Source organism: Anomaloglossus baeobatrachus, chromosome 9, assembly GCF_048569485.1.
Source record: "Anomaloglossus baeobatrachus isolate aAnoBae1 chromosome 9, aAnoBae1.hap1, whole genome shotgun sequence".
Classification (NCBI taxonomy): Eukaryota; Metazoa; Chordata; class Amphibia; order Anura; family Aromobatidae; genus Anomaloglossus; species Anomaloglossus baeobatrachus.
Genome location: NC_134361.1, coordinates 164,723,131 through 164,738,551, shown reverse-complemented (window position 1 = coordinate 164,738,551; position 15,421 = coordinate 164,723,131). Strand labels below are relative to the sequence as shown.

Genomic DNA, 15,421 nt, shown 5'->3' with positions numbered 1-15,421 from the left:
GAATCAGGTGAATTGAGTTCTGCTTTTGGAAACTGGGTTAAGAAGGGGTGCACCGTTCCTGGAGGTACTGCAATACCAGGTCAATGCGTGGAGTGGACAGAGCAAGCTCTTTTTCCATCTCCCTGTTCTAAAAATCCATTTAATATATGGTCCCCAGATAGGGGACGTATCAGATATTAAACTGATAAGAACAGATACTACACTTGATCTTAGCCAAAAGGCCGAGAAGCGATAACCAGAATTGGTTTGGGCCTCGAGTGGCACCCTGGCCTATGCCGGACACATCTTAGGGAGAGAGAGCGAGAGGGAGACAAACCCACGCCTACAGAAGACATTTTGTCACCCAAGCCAACCCTTGAAAAGGCTGCTTTGCAGAGCAAAAACAAGAAGAATGGTGCGTTTTGCAGCCGCCGCCCCCCACTGCAATGAATCTGAATAACTCCTCCTTTAGGGCGCAAGCAACTCCCCTCCCCCTTGCAGTCTTTCCAATTCACGATACAAAAAGACGGACAGGACAGGTTGCCTGACTTTCCGTCACTGCCACCCTTTGCCATCCTTACCCGTAGAAAGCCCTTTCATCATCCCCAAACCCTAATCTTTTCCCTTTCCTTCCCAGCCCCCAAACCCTGCCCTCTGTACCCTTCTCACCACCCGCATCCCTTCTCCTGTCATCCCCCTACCACCCGGGAAAAAAAGAGCTTGCCCCCTCCTTACACTAGCCCACCCTCCCACCCAAAGAACAACTTCTGCTGCGCAGCTTGTTTTCTAGGCAGCAGCGCTATTGTGATGTCAGCGGGGGCATTGTGACAAGCCGCCAGTGTTCCGTCTCTTCATGTTGTGCACAGTTCAAACGGAAAATACATCAACAGGCAGACTACAGAAAAACTTACTATCAAAGGTTAGAGGGGGGCTTTCTCAGAGGGCTTTTTACAGTTTTTCTATTCCCAATTAGCCGTTTAAGTGTACTTATTGAAAGTAGTAATTCTTTCATAGGCCGCCCTTTCTTAGTATTTGACGTTCCTTATATTGCGGTATGAGGCTTTGCAGCAGGTTGCAAACATTCATCACCCATGACTGTCCCCAATTGAGCTCAGAAGCTCAATGTCTATCATGACCTCTCTTTTAGAATGTCCAAGAGCAAGCAAACTATTCCTCCAGGAGAGGGCGCCAACAGACTACTAAAGAGATCATCATTACTCAAAGAAAACCCCAAAAACCAATGCATGATAGGAATAAACAGGTAACTTTCTTTGGAGTGGAAGCGGAGAGATCGCACCAGATGCCAATTCTAGATCTTATCACACCTGTGGTCACTGCAGCAGCAGGTGAATCCACTTTGTCCAAAAGGGATCTATTCCATTCAATTGCAAATGATCTAGATAAGACAGAGAACTGCAGCACGGGACATAGCCGAGTTGGTCAGGTTGAGTGGTGATGAGTTTGCTATTTGGATGAATAAAGAAAGTCAAAAGTGTGAAAGATAAAAAACAAAAGGAGGAAGTGTGAAAAGTGAATGGGCCAAATTGAGGTGCATATGAAGACGTATGCTTTCTTCCAATTCATTAAACCGGGCTAATATGAATCAGGTGAATTGAGTTCTGCTTTTGGAAACTGGGTTAAGAAGGGGTGCACCGTTCCTGGAGGTACTGCAATACCAGGTCAATGCGTGGAGTGGACAGAGCAAGCTCTTTTTCCATCTCCCTGTTCTAAAAATCCATTTAATATATGGTCCCCAGATAGGGGACGTATCAGATATTAAACTGATAAGAACAGATACTACACTTGATCTTAGCCAAAAGGCCGAGAAGCGATAACCAGAATTGGTTTGGGCCTCGAGTGGCACCCTGGCCTATGCCGGACACATCTTAGGGAGAGAGAGCGAGAGGGAGACAAACCCACGCCTACAGAAGACATTTTGTCACCCAAGCCAACCCTTGAAAAGGCTGCTTTGCAGAGCAAAAACAAGAAGAATGGTGCGTTTTGCAGCCGCCGCCCCCCACTGCAATGAATCTGAATAACTCCTCCTTTAGGGCGCAAGCAACTCCCCTCCCCCTTGCAGTCTTTCCAATTCACGATACAAAAAGACGGACAGGACAGGTTGCCTGACTTTCCGTCACTGCCACCCTTTGCCATCCTTACCCGTAGAAAGCCCTTTCATCATCCCCAAACCCTAATCTTTTCCCTTTCCTTCCCAGCCCCCAAACCCTGCCCTCTGTACCCTTCTCACCACCCGCATCCCTTCTCCTGTCATCCCCCTACCACCCGGGAAAAAAAGAGCTTGCCCCCTCCTTACACTAGCCCACCCTCCCACCCAAAGAACAACTTCTGCTGCGCAGCTTGTTTTCTAGGCAGCAGCGCTATTGTGATGTCAGCGGGGGCATTGTGACAAGCCGCCAGTGTTCCGTCTCTTCATGTTGTGCACAGTTCAAACGGAAAATACATCAACAGGCAGACTACAGAAAAACTTACTATCAAAGGTTAGAGGGGGGCTTTCTCAGAGGGCTTTTTACAGTTTTTCTATTCCCAATTAGCCGTTTAAGTGTACTTATTGAAAGTAGTAATTCTTTCATAGGCCGCCCTTTCTTAGTATTTGACGTTCCTTATATTGCGGTATGAGGCTTTGCAGCAGGTTGCAAACATTCATCACCCATGACTGTCCCCAATTGAGCTCAGAAGCTCAATGTCTATCATGACCTCTCTTTTAGAATGTCCAAGAGCAAGCAAACTATTCCTCCAGGAGAGGGCGCCAACAGACTACTAAAGAGATCATCATTACTCAAAGAAAACCCCAAAAACCAATGCATGATAGGAATAAACAGGTAACTTTCTTTGGAGTGGAAGCGGAGAGATCGCACCAGATGCCAATTCTAGATCTTATCACACCTGTGGTCACTGCAGCAGCAGGTGAATCCACTTTGTCCAAAAGGGATCTATTCCATTCAATTGCAAATGATCTAGATAAGACAGAGAACTGCAGCACGGGACATAGCCGAGTTGGTCAGGTTGAGTGGTGATGAGTTTGCTATTTGGATGAATAAAGAAAGTCAAAAGTGTGAAAGATAAAAAACAAAAGGAGGAAGTGTGAAAAGTGAATGGGCCAAATTGAGGTGCATATGAAGACGTATGCTTTCTTCCAATTCATTAAACCGGGCTAATATGAATCAGGTGAATTGAGTTCTGCTTTTGGAAACTGGGTTAAGAAGGGGTGCACCGTTCCTGGAGGTACTGCAATACCAGGTCAATGCGTGGAGTGGACAGAGCAAGCTCTTTTTCCATCTCCCTGTTCTAAAAATCCATTTAATATATGGTCCCCAGATAGGGGACGTATCAGATATTAAACTGATAAGAACAGATTTGATTTAATGAAGCTTTCCAAAGCACCGCAAAAATGCATGACCGAAGTCACACCAAAAACAGTGCAAAGGCTAGGATTCGTGTGGACCCCTCCGTGAGAAGAGGATCCCCAAAAATCAACCCCGTCCCTCCGAGCCAGAAGGCCACAGCGAGGGTCAGGGATCTTCGGTGCTCCCCCAAGCCGAAGCCTGGTTGAGCCTTGTTGTTGCTCCCAGCGTCCACCGAGGCATCTTACCCAAGTGGAGTAGGGAGCTACTAGTCGTTGGTTTCGCAGCCGAGACTGCCCGGACCGTCAACCGGTGTTGGTTTCTCAGCCCAAGGCTGACCGGACCTCCAACCGGGTGTTGGTTTCTCAGCCCAAGGCTGACCGGACCTCCAACCGGGTGTTGGTTTCTCAGCCCAAGGCTAACCGGACCTCCAACCGGGTGTTGGTTTCTCAGCCAAAGCTGACCCGGACCTCCAACCGGGTGTTGGTTTCTCAGCCCAAAGCTGACCGGACCTCCGACCGGGATTATAAAAATTTCCCTTCTTAGCCAGAAGGCCAGGATAGGGCAGTATGCTTGGAAAGTATGAATAGGCAAGGCGCGGCGTGCGACAGAGTCTGAGGCTTACCAGGGTCCCAACCTAGCAAGTTCAGACTCCCTCCAGGGTGTCCATTCCTGGGGCACATTGCACCATAACCCCCACACTTACTCAGTCTAATAGCCTCAATCCTGGTAGGGCCATGGTTTCCTCTAGATGGATATACTATCCTCCCAAAGTACTAACAAGTGCAACCTTCCAGTGTGCATTGCATCATTGTACTAAGGTGGCCGGAGCCTTAAACCACCTTTTCGAACGATACTACACTTGATCTTAGCCAAAAGGCCGAGAAGCGATAACCAGAATTGGTTTGGGCCTCGAGTGGCACCCTGGCCTATGCCGGACACATCTTAGGGAGAGAGAGCGAGAGGGAGACAAACCCACGCCTACAGAAGACATTTTGTCACCCAAGCCAACCCTTGAAAAGGCTGCTTTGCAGAGCAAAAACAAGAAGAATGGTGCGTTTTGCAGCCGCCGCCCCCCACTGCAATGAATCTGAATAACTCCTCCTTTAGGGCGCAAGCAACTCCCCTCCCCCTTGCAGTCTTTCCAATTCACGATACAAAAAGACGGACAGGACAGGTTGCCTGACTTTCCGTCACTGCCACCCTTTGCCATCCTTACCCGTAGAAAGCCCTTTCATCATCCCCAAACCCTAATCTTTTCCCTTTCCTTCCCAGCCCCCAAACCCTGCCCTCTGTACCCTTCTCACCACCCGCATCCCTTCTCCTGTCATCCCCCTACCACCCGGGAAAAAAAGAGCTTGCCCCCTCCTTACACTAGCCCACCCTCCCACCCAAAGAACAACTTCTGCTGCGCAGCTTGTTTTCTAGGCAGCAGCGCTATTGTGATGTCAGCGGGGGCATTGTGACAAGCCGCCAGTGTTCCGTCTCTTCATGTTGTGCACAGTTCAAACGGAAAATACATCAACAGGCAGACTACAGAAAAACTTACTATCAAAGGTTAGAGGGGGGCTTTCTCAGAGGGCTTTTTACAGTTTTTCTATTCCCAATTAGCCGTTTAAGTGTACTTATTGAAAGTAGTAATTCTTTCATAGGCCGCCCTTTCTTAGTATTTGACGTTCCTTATATTGCGGTATGAGGCTTTGCAGCAGGTTGCAAACATTCATCACCCATGACTGTCCCCAATTGAGCTCAGAAGCTCAATGTCTATCATGACCTCTCTTTTAGAATGTCCAAGAGCAAGCAAACTATTCCTCCAGGAGAGGGCGCCAACAGACTACTAAAGAGATCATCATTACTCAAAGAAAACCCCAAAAACCAATGCATGATAGGAATAAACAGGTAACTTTCTTTGGAGTGGAAGCGGAGAGATCGCACCAGATGCCAATTCTAGATCTTATCACACCTGTGGTCACTGCAGCAGCAGGTGAATCCACTTTGTCCAAAAGGGATCTATTCCATTCAATTGCAAATGATCTAGATAAGACAGAGAACTGCAGCACGGGACATAGCCGAGTTGGTCAGGTTGAGTGGTGATGAGTTTGCTATTTGGATGAATAAAGAAAGTCAAAAGTGTGAAAGATAAAAAACAAAAGGAGGAAGTGTGAAAAGTGAATGGGCCAAATTGAGGTGCATATGAAGACGTATGCTTTCTTCCAATTCATTAAACCGGGCTAATATGAATCAGGTGAATTGAGTTCTGCTTTTGGAAACTGGGTTAAGAAGGGGTGCACCGTTCCTGGAGGTACTGCAATACCAGGTCAATGCGTGGAGTGGACAGAGCAAGCTCTTTTTCCATCTCCCTGTTCTAAAAATCCATTTAATATATGGTCCCCAGATAGGGGACGTATCAGATATTAAACTGATAAGAACAGATACTACACTTGATCTTAGCCAAAAGGCCGAGAAGCGATAACCAGAATTGGTTTGGGCCTCGAGTGGCACCCTGGCCTATGCCGGACACATCTTAGGGAGAGAGAGCGAGAGGGAGACAAACCCACGCCTACAGAAGACATTTTGTCACCCAAGCCAACCCTTGAAAAGGCTGCTTTGCAGAGCAAAAACAAGAAGAATGGTGCGTTTTGCAGCCGCCGCCCCCCACTGCAATGAATCTGAATAACTCCTCCTTTAGGGCGCAAGCAACTCCCCTCCCCCTTGCAGTCTTTCCAATTCACGATACAAAAAGACGGACAGGACAGGTTGCCTGACTTTCCGTCACTGCCACCCTTTGCCATCCTTACCCGTAGAAAGCCCTTTCATCATCCCCAAACCCTAATCTTTTCCCTTTCCTTCCCAGCCCCCAAACCCTGCCCTCTGTACCCTTCTCACCACCCGCATCCCTTCTCCTGTCATCCCCCTACCACCCGGGAAAAAAAGAGCTTGCCCCCTCCTTACACTAGCCCACCCTCCCACCCAAAGAACAACTTCTGCTGCGCAGCTTGTTTTCTAGGCAGCAGCGCTATTGTGATGTCAGCGGGGGCATTGTGACAAGCCGCCAGTGTTCCGTCTCTTCATGTTGTGCACAGTTCAAACGGAAAATACATCAACAGGCAGACTACAGAAAAACTTACTATCAAAGGTTAGAGGGGGGCTTTCTCAGAGGGCTTTTTACAGTTTTTCTATTCCCAATTAGCCGTTTAAGTGTACTTATTGAAAGTAGTAATTCTTTCATAGGCCGCCCTTTCTTAGTATTTGACGTTCCTTATATTGCGGTATGAGGCTTTGCAGCAGGTTGCAAACATTCATCACCCATGACTGTCCCCAATTGAGCTCAGAAGCTCAATGTCTATCATGACCTCTCTTTTAGAATGTCCAAGAGCAAGCAAACTATTCCTCCAGGAGAGGGCGCCAACAGACTACTAAAGAGATCATCATTACTCAAAGAAAACCCCAAAAACCAATGCATGATAGGAATAAACAGGTAACTTTCTTTGGAGTGGAAGCGGAGAGATCGCACCAGATGCCAATTCTAGATCTTATCACACCTGTGGTCACTGCAGCAGCAGGTGAATCCACTTTGTCCAAAAGGGATCTATTCCATTCAATTGCAAATGATCTAGATAAGACAGAGAACTGCAGCACGGGACATAGCCGAGTTGGTCAGGTTGAGTGGTGATGAGTTTGCTATTTGGATGAATAAAGAAAGTCAAAAGTGTGAAAGATAAAAAACAAAAGGAGGAAGTGTGAAAAGTGAATGGGCCAAATTGAGGTGCATATGAAGACGTATGCTTTCTTCCAATTCATTAAACCGGGCTAATATGAATCAGGTGAATTGAGTTCTGCTTTTGGAAACTGGGTTAAGAAGGGGTGCACCGTTCCTGGAGGTACTGCAATACCAGGTCAATGCGTGGAGTGGACAGAGCAAGCTCTTTTTCCATCTCCCTGTTCTAAAAATCCATTTAATATATGGTCCCCAGATAGGGGACGTATCAGATATTAAACTGATAAGAACAGATTTTTTGATTTAACAGCATCTTTATTATCATGCACTACTCACAAAAAGGTAACAAACCGTGTACAGTGCCGCAGCCCCGTACACACAGAAATATACAATCCTTCTTACATAGCCATAGAGTACGACGCACTAAACTATACATCACGCTCCTATGCTTATCCATAACACTCAAGCTGAAAGAAAAAGTTAGACAATAAATAACGACGAACCGGCGATTGGGGGATGGGGGTAGGGGAAAAGGGGGATAGGGTGGGGAAGTCACAGGCCCGAAGCTTTATTGAAAGACGCACATAACGGGAAAAGGAGGGAGGGGGCATGGAAGAGGTCTAAACCTCCTCCTCGGCGCTGTCGTCCGGACTGTCCATGATGGAATAGTCTCTGAGCAGGCTGTGGATCAGCCTGCGGCAATCCTGGATAGACATCCTCTCCCTCTTCAAGATGAGCCGGTTCCTGGCGACCCAAATAGCGTCCTTAAAGCAGTTCATAAGGCGCCAAGCCTCCTGGATGGCTCCAACGGTGTGAGTCCCAGGGAAGAGTCCATAAAGTACGGAATGGTACGATAGGCTCCCTCTGGGGACGGAGTTCCTCAGGTCATCCTCCAGGGCAACCAACAGGCGCTGTGCGAAACGGCAGTCCCAAAAGGCGTGCAGCGATGTTTCCTCCACGAAGGGGCACCTTGGGCAGTACCGGGTTTTGCACAGGTTCCGGGCGTGCATGAATGACCGGACGGGCAGTCCGCCCTGTATCGCCATCCATGACAAGTCCTTGTGCCCGTTGGTCAATCCAGCCGATGACACGTTTGTCCAAACAGTCTCCAGTGTGTCGTGATGAAGTCCTGGAATGTTCTCCATTTCGTCCTTGGCTCTGATGAGTTTGTGGATAGTCTTTGGCTTCCACAAATCAGGCTTGAGTCCCTCCAGTTGGTGTTCCCTCACAAACCGAACCACGTCTCCGTAGAACCATGGCGCCGTCCAGTTGTAGGGGAAGGAGCTGTCCCACTTGTCCCAGCCTAACCGTCTCCAAAGGGGGAGCAGGAAGAAGCGAGACATGGACCCACCCGCGGAACCTCTCTTGACTCGCAGAGTTCGGCGAACGCAGTCACATACGAAGGAGGATCGCAGGAGGGTGGGGATATCGGGTACGCCCTTCCCACCCTTGCGAGGATCCCTGTACATGATGCTCTGCTTTACTCTGTCCATCTTGGATCCCCAGACAAAACGAAACACCGTCCTGGTAATGGCCCTGCACACGGTGGCAAGGGGGGGCCAGGCCTGGGCCGTGTACTGCAGCACGGGCAGTACCTCGTTACGCAGGACCAGTGCTTTGCCCTCACAGGTGAGGCGTCTGAGGCTCCACAGACCGATCCGTTGGGTGATCTTGGTCAAGCGTTCCTCCCAGGACTTGAGGGCTGCTCCTTCCTTCCCGAACCAGACTCCAAGAACCTTGATGAAATCCGGCTGGATGCTGAAAGGGAAGGGGGCGGAAGAGGCCGGCTGCCAGTCCCCGAAGAGCATGGCTTCCGACTTCCCGCAGTTGACTTTGGCTCCCGAAGCCCGTCCGAAGGTCTCACAGGTCTGGACGAGGGTGTCGACTGAGCGCCGGTCCGCGCAGAAGACGGTCACGTCGTCCATGTAGAGCGAGCACTTGACCTCGAAGCGTTCTGGTCCTGGTGCGGTGATCCCTCTGATCTCTCCATTCCGCCGGATAGCCTCTGCAAAGAGTTCTATAACACAAACAAAAAGAAGAGGTGACAGAGGACAGCCTTGTCTGACCCCTGAGAGGACCGGGAAGGGGTCAGTCTTCCAGCCGTTTACCAACACCGAGCTGTGAATATCAAAATACATTAGTTGGACATACAAACAAAACATGTTACCCAAACCTAACCTGTGCAGAGCTTTGCCCAGGAACTCATGGGAAACACGGTCGAAGGCCTTTTCCTGATCCAACGAGATCAGGGCTGCGTGCACCCGGCGGGCTTTGATGTACTCGACCGTGTCCCGCATGAGAGCCAGGCTGTCTGCGATGCGACGTCCGGGGATGCCGCAGGTCTGATCCGGGTGGATGATCCGTCCGATAACCGTCTTCAGTCTCGTTGCCATCGTCTTGGCCAGGATCTTGTAGTCGACATTCAGAAGGGTGATGGGACGCCAATTCTTCAGGTCGCACCTCTCTCCTTTACGCTTGTACAGGATCGTGACCATTCCTTCCCTCAGAGATGGAGGCATTCTGCCCTCCACCACCATCTCCTCATACAGCCCTAACAGGTCCGGACAGATTAGGTCTCCCAGCGCTACATAGAGCTCTGCTGGGAGGCCGTCACTGCCCGGTGTCCTGCCAGAACTAAAGGATTTGGCGGCCGAGAGCAGCTCGTCCACCGTCAGAGGAACGTCCATGGCCGCCGCGTCTGCAGGGTCAAGATGGTTAGTGATACCTGACAGGAACTTATCGGCGGCCTCGGGGTCAGTAGTCTTGCGGGCGTAGAGTTCGCTGTAGAAGTCGCTGACGACCTTCATCACATTCTCTTTCCCGCGTCGTATGCTTCCACTCTCGTCTCGTAGTTCATTCATGGGCGTGTGACCGGCGTGGAGTTTCCTGAAAAAGAACGAGTTACATTTCTCACCCTTCTCCAGGTTCTCCACTTTGGAACGGAAGACAATTCGCTCGGACTCCTCCTCGAAGTGCCTTTTCAGGCTCCTCTTAGTCTCCTCCAGCTCCTCTCTCACGTCCCAGCCGCATCGAAGAAGGTCCTGCAGGGAACGCAGCTCACGCTGGAGTCTCCTGAAGTCCCTCCTCTTCAGACACGCCTGTTGTTGACTCTTTGCCTGAAAGAAGAAACGGAACTCGAGTTTAACGTATTCCCACCAGTCAGAAACAGACTGGAAGCCCGCCTTGTAGGCCCGCCACGTGGAGTAGGCAGCTCTAAGCTCCTCCAGAATCTCACCCTTTTCCAGCAGAGAGCAGTTCAGCTTCCAGGAGCCCGGGCCAATGGGGAAGCCATGGCCCAGCACACCTTGAAAGTGAATGGCTCTGTGGTCAGAGAAGAAGCAGGGGACCATCGAGTGCCCACTCCGCCCAACCGCCCGAGAGGTAAACACAAAGTCAATCCTGGAACGCAGCGAGCCATCGGATCGGCACCATGAATAGTTCACGGATCCGTGTCCGATGGAGCCAACAACGTCCACAAGAGAGGCTTCGGTCACCATCTCAATGAGCAGTTTGGATGTGACGTCCAACTTGGCAGCCGTTCCAGAACTGCGTCCATCCTCCTCAATCGGGCAGTTGAAATCCCCGGCCATCACTACCGTCCTGGCGGTAGCGAGCTGAGGGCGCAGGGCTTGGAGGAGCTCCAGTCGATCGCTCTTCACAGGAGAAGCATACACATTGATGAACCTGACAGGTTCTCCCGCCCAGGTGCCATCCACGAGCAGTAACCTGCCGCAGACGATTTCCTGAACAGAGTCCAATGTGAAGGCGCTTCCCCTGATCAGCACGGCGACCCCCGCGGACCTACAGTCGCCCCCGCCAGACCAGTAGGATGGGCCACGGGTCCACTCCCTGGCCAGATGGTTGAAGGACCTAGAGGAGGGAAGGGAGCATTCCTGCAGGAAAAATACATCACTAGACTGAGTGTTAAGGAACGCAAAAATTGTCTGACGTCGGAACTTGTCTCTGATGCTCCTAACATTAATGGAAAAGATGTTAATGTTAGCAGTCATTGGAGGAAAGAGAAAGTTAGAGCAGGCGGTGTGCCTTAGTTACCACTCCGGTCGGGCGGTTCTTCCTCTTTGGCACCTGCTGGTAAGGGTATCTCCAGCAGACCCTCTTCTTCTAGCTGATCGAGCAGGGATGGTGCCTCAGTGGCTTACGACTCCTCCATTTCTTCTTCGGCCACAAGGGACTCCACCATCTGCTCCAACACGTCCGGTTCTGGGAGGAGGCCATCCTCCTCTTCCTGGGGTGGATTGGGGTCCACAATGAACAGCTTGGAAGGTTCTGCGACAGGACTATCTTCCACCTTCCTTTTCCTTTGGCCTGTACCTGAGGAGACAAGAGCTGGAAAATCCTCCTCGGTGAAAAGTGCAAGAGTGCTGAGGCCCTCTGCTCTCATGGTCTGGGGAGGGAGAGTGGGCTTTGGGGGGGGGGTGAGGAGACCAACTGAGGAGTAGGGAAATGAGGTGAAGGTAGTGGAATCCTCAGTAGGGTTGGCCAGGGGGGGAGGGGTTTGGACAGGGGTGACAGGGGGGGGGGCCAGGGAGGGGGCAACAGTTTTCTTACCCTTCTTTTCCCTGGACTCCGTGGCTGCTGGGGCATCGGCTGGAGCCACGGTCGCTGGGTTCTTGGCCGCCTTGTCCTTGGCCTCTGTGGCCTTGGTCGTAGCTGCCTTGGTCAACGAAGCTGTGACTACCCGATACTGGGTCGCCGCGGCAACCCTTGCCCAGGATTTCTCCCGCTGTGGGCAGTCCTTGTAAAGGTGGTCCGCCTGTCCACATAGGTTGCAAGTCTTCTTCTTTGGGCAGTCCTTGGAGCTGTGTCCTGTCACCCGGCAAACCCTGCAGGCGTCCTCCTTGCAGGTCTTCATCGAATGCCCTTTCCCGCCACATTTCCTGCAGTTGTGTGGCATGTCCGGGTAGTAGATGAGACCAAAGGAGTTTCCCAGAGAGAATGTCGGGGGCAGGTGCTGGAGACCATCCTCGGATGCTGGTTCCCTGTGGAGTCGAACGGTTACTGACCACTTACCCGTCCAGAATCCGTTGCCGTTAAGGATGTGGGATGGCTCTCTCACCACTGTGCAGAGACGTCCCAGGAACGTGGAGATGTCTCTTCCTGGGGTGTGCGGGTTCCGCATGGAGACCGTGATCCTCTTCTCATCCCTCTGTATAGGACAGGATCCTAAAAAAGAATGAAAAGGGGAGTCCGGCATCGCTGCGTTCATCGCCTCCCAGTATCTCCTGCAGGCATTCACCGTGGCAAAGGTTACCAGAAAAATGCCAGTCATGAAGGTCTGGACACTCAGGGTTTCCGCCCTGGAGAAGCCCTGATCCAGAATCATCTTCTTGCAGAACACGTCGCTGGACATGTCCGGCAACCTACCATCCACCGCCTTCAGCTTCAGGGCGACCGTCTGCCGCATCCAAGGCTCCAGGGTTGGAGCCTTTTCAGGCGGCGTCCGGGCTCCCTCCGGCTGGCTCGCGTCGGAGGTAGGGGCCTCTTGGGCCGAAGAAGCCTCTGGATGAGCCTTCCTGGAGGTCCCTGGGTCCTGAGCCTTCTTGGCTGCCTTCTCTGGCTTGCTTGCCATGGCTGGTTCCTGCTTGAGTTCCCGGAGCTGGATCTTGGATTCTTCTCCGGGTGTCTTCTCCCGCTGTGTTCCTCCTCGAAGTTCCTCTGGTCTCCCCAAGTCTACTCCGAGCCTTCGTCTTCTTGCTTCTTTCTGCCAAGCTCTTCTTCCGTCCGATCTCCCTCTTTCGGTCTCGGCTGGGCTTCGGAGCTTGTCTCCCTGATCGTATCTCGTCAAGTGTAGCTAGCTCAGTTTGTTCTGATAAGAAAAGATACTACACTTGATCTTAGCCAAAAGGCCGAGAAGCGATAACCAGAATTGGTTTGGGCCTCGAGTGGCACCCTGGCCTATGCCGGACACATCTTAGGGAGAGAGAGCGAGAGGGAGACAAACCCACGCCTACAGAAGACATTTTGTCACCCAAGCCAACCCTTGAAAAGGCTGCTTTGCAGAGCAAAAACAAGAAGAATGGTGCGTTTTGCAGCCGCCGCCCCCCACTGCAATGAATCTGAATAACTCCTCCTTTAGGGCGCAAGCAACTCCCCTCCCCCTTGCAGTCTTTCCAATTCACGATACAAAAAGACGGACAGGACAGGTTGCCTGACTTTCCGTCACTGCCACCCTTTGCCATCCTTACCCGTAGAAAGCCCTTTCATCATCCCCAAACCCTAATCTTTTCCCTTTCCTTCCCAGCCCCCAAACCCTGCCCTCTGTACCCTTCTCACCACCCGCATCCCTTCTCCTGTCATCCCCCTACCACCCGGGAAAAAAAGAGCTTGCCCCCTGCTTACACTAGCCCACCCTCCCACCCAAAGAACAACTTCTGCTGCGCAGCTTGTTTTCTAGGCAGCAGCGCTATTGTGATGTCAGCGGGGGCATTGTGACAAGCCGCCAGTGTTCCGTCTCTTCATGTTGTGCACAGTTCAAACGGAAAATACATCAACAGGCAGACTACAGAAAAACTTACTATCAAAGGTTAGAGGGGGGCTTTCTCAGAGGGCTTTTTACAGTTTTTCTATTCCCAATTAGCCGTTTAAGTGTACTTATTGAAAGTAGTAATTCTTTCATAGGCCGCCCTTTCTTAGTATTTGACGTTCCTTATATTGCGGTATGAGGCTTTGCAGCAGGTTGCAAACATTCATCACCCATGACTGTCCCCAATTGAGCTCAGAAGCTCAATGTCTATCATGACCTCTCTTTTAGAATGTCCAAGAGCAAGCAAACTATTCCTCCAGGAGAGGGCGCCAACAGACTACTAAAGAGATCATCATTACTCAAAGAAAACCCCAAAAACCAATGCATGATAGGAATAAACAGGTAACTTTCTTTGGAGTGGAAGCGGAGAGATCGCACCAGATGCCAATTCTAGATCTTATCACACCTGTGGTCACTGCAGCAGCAGGTGAATCCACTTTGTCCAAAAGGGATCTATTCCATTCAATTGCAAATGATCTAGATAAGACAGAGAACTGCAGCACGGGACATAGCCGAGTTGGTCAGGTTGAGTGGTGATGAGTTTGCTATTTGGATGAATAAAGAAAGTCAAAAGTGTGAAAGATAAAAAACAAAAGGAGGAAGTGTGAAAAGTGAATGGGCCAAATTGAGGTGCATATGAAGACGTATGCTTTCTTCCAATTCATTAAACCGGGCTAATATGAATCAGGTGAATTGAGTTCTGCTTTTGGAAACTGGGTTAAGAAGGGGTGCACCGTTCCTGGAGGTACTGCAATACCAGGTCAATGCGTGGAGTGGACAGAGCAAGCTCTTTTTCCATCTCCCTGTTCTAAAAATCCATTTAATATATGGTCCCCAGATAGGGGACGTATCAGATATTAAACTGATAAGAACAGATACTACACTTGATCTTAGCCAAAAGGCCGAGAAGCGATAACCAGAATTGGTTTGGGCCTCGAGTGGCACCCTGGCCTATGCCGGACACATCTTAGGGAGAGAGAGCGAGAGGGAGACAAACCCACGCCTACAGAAGACATTTTGTCACCCAAGCCAACCCTTGAAAAGGCTGCTTTGCAGAGCAAAAACAAGAAGAATGGTGCGTTTTGCAGCCGCCGCCCCCCACTGCAATGAATCTGAATAACTCCTCCTTTAGGGCGCAAGCAACTCCCCTCCCCCTTGCAGTCTTTCCAATTCACGATACAAAAAGACGGACAGGACAGGTTGCCTGACTTTCCGTCACTGCCACCCTTTGCCATCCTTACCCGTAGAAAGCCCTTTCATCATCCCCAAACCCTAATCTTTTCCCTTTCCTTCCCAGCCCCCAAACCCTGCCCTCTGTACCCTTCTCACCACCCGCATCCCTTCTCCTGTCATCCCCCTACCACCCGGGAAGAAAAGAGCTTGCCCCCTCCTTACACTAGCCCACCCTCCCACCCAAAGAACAACTTCTGCTGCGCAGCTTGTTTTCTAGGCAGCAGCGCTATTGTGATGTCAGCGGGGGCATTGTGACAAGCCGCCAGTGTTCCGTCTCTTCATGTTGTGCACAGTTCAAACGGAAAATACATCAACAGGCAGACTACAGAAAAACTTACTATCAAAGGTTAGAGGGGGGCTTTCTCAGAGGGCTTTTTACAGTTTTTCTATTCCCAATTAGCCGTTTAAGTGTACTTATTGAAAGTAGTAATTCTTTCATAGGCCGCCCTTTCTTAGTATTTGACGTTCCTTATATTGCGGTATGAGGCTTTGCAGCAGGTTGCAAACATTCATCACCCATGACTGTCCCCAATTGAGCCCAGAAGCTCAATGTCTATCATGACCTCTCTTTTAGAATGTCCAAGA

The 15,421-nt window shown here is 50.5% G+C and overlaps 5 non-coding genes and 3 pseudogenes across 5 annotated transcripts; all 8 read right to left on the bottom strand.

Moving 5' to 3' along the window:
• Nucleotides 1–42: 42 nt before the first annotated feature.
• LOC142252120 (U2 spliceosomal RNA) lies at nucleotides 43–233 on the bottom strand. The gene has a single exon (XR_012725512.1). It is a non-coding gene; the product is annotated as a U2 spliceosomal RNA (small nuclear RNA).
• A 1,388-nt stretch (nucleotides 234–1,621) lies between these two features.
• Nucleotides 1,622–1,812, bottom strand: LOC142252119 (U2 spliceosomal RNA). The gene has a single exon (XR_012725511.1). It is a non-coding gene; the product is annotated as a U2 spliceosomal RNA (small nuclear RNA).
• A 1,388-nt stretch (nucleotides 1,813–3,200) lies between these two features.
• LOC142253153 (U2 spliceosomal RNA) lies at nucleotides 3,201–3,394 on the bottom strand. Its single transcript, XR_012726470.1, has one exon. It is a non-coding gene; the product is annotated as a U2 spliceosomal RNA (small nuclear RNA).
• Nucleotides 3,395–4,091: 697 nt separating this feature from the next.
• Nucleotides 4,092–4,233, bottom strand: LOC142253664 (U2 spliceosomal RNA; annotated as a pseudogene).
• Nucleotides 4,234–5,621: 1,388 nt separating this feature from the next.
• LOC142252118 (U2 spliceosomal RNA) lies at nucleotides 5,622–5,812 on the bottom strand. The gene has a single exon (XR_012725510.1). It is a non-coding gene; the product is annotated as a U2 spliceosomal RNA (small nuclear RNA).
• A 1,388-nt stretch (nucleotides 5,813–7,200) lies between these two features.
• Nucleotides 7,201–7,405, bottom strand: LOC142252964 (U2 spliceosomal RNA; annotated as a pseudogene).
• A 5,429-nt stretch (nucleotides 7,406–12,834) lies between these two features.
• LOC142253617 (U2 spliceosomal RNA) lies at nucleotides 12,835–12,938 on the bottom strand (annotated as a pseudogene).
• Nucleotides 12,939–14,326: 1,388 nt separating this feature from the next.
• On the bottom strand, nucleotides 14,327–14,517 carry LOC142252117 (U2 spliceosomal RNA). Its single transcript, XR_012725509.1, has one exon. It is a non-coding gene; the product is annotated as a U2 spliceosomal RNA (small nuclear RNA).
• Nucleotides 14,518–15,421: the final 904 nt, after the last annotated feature.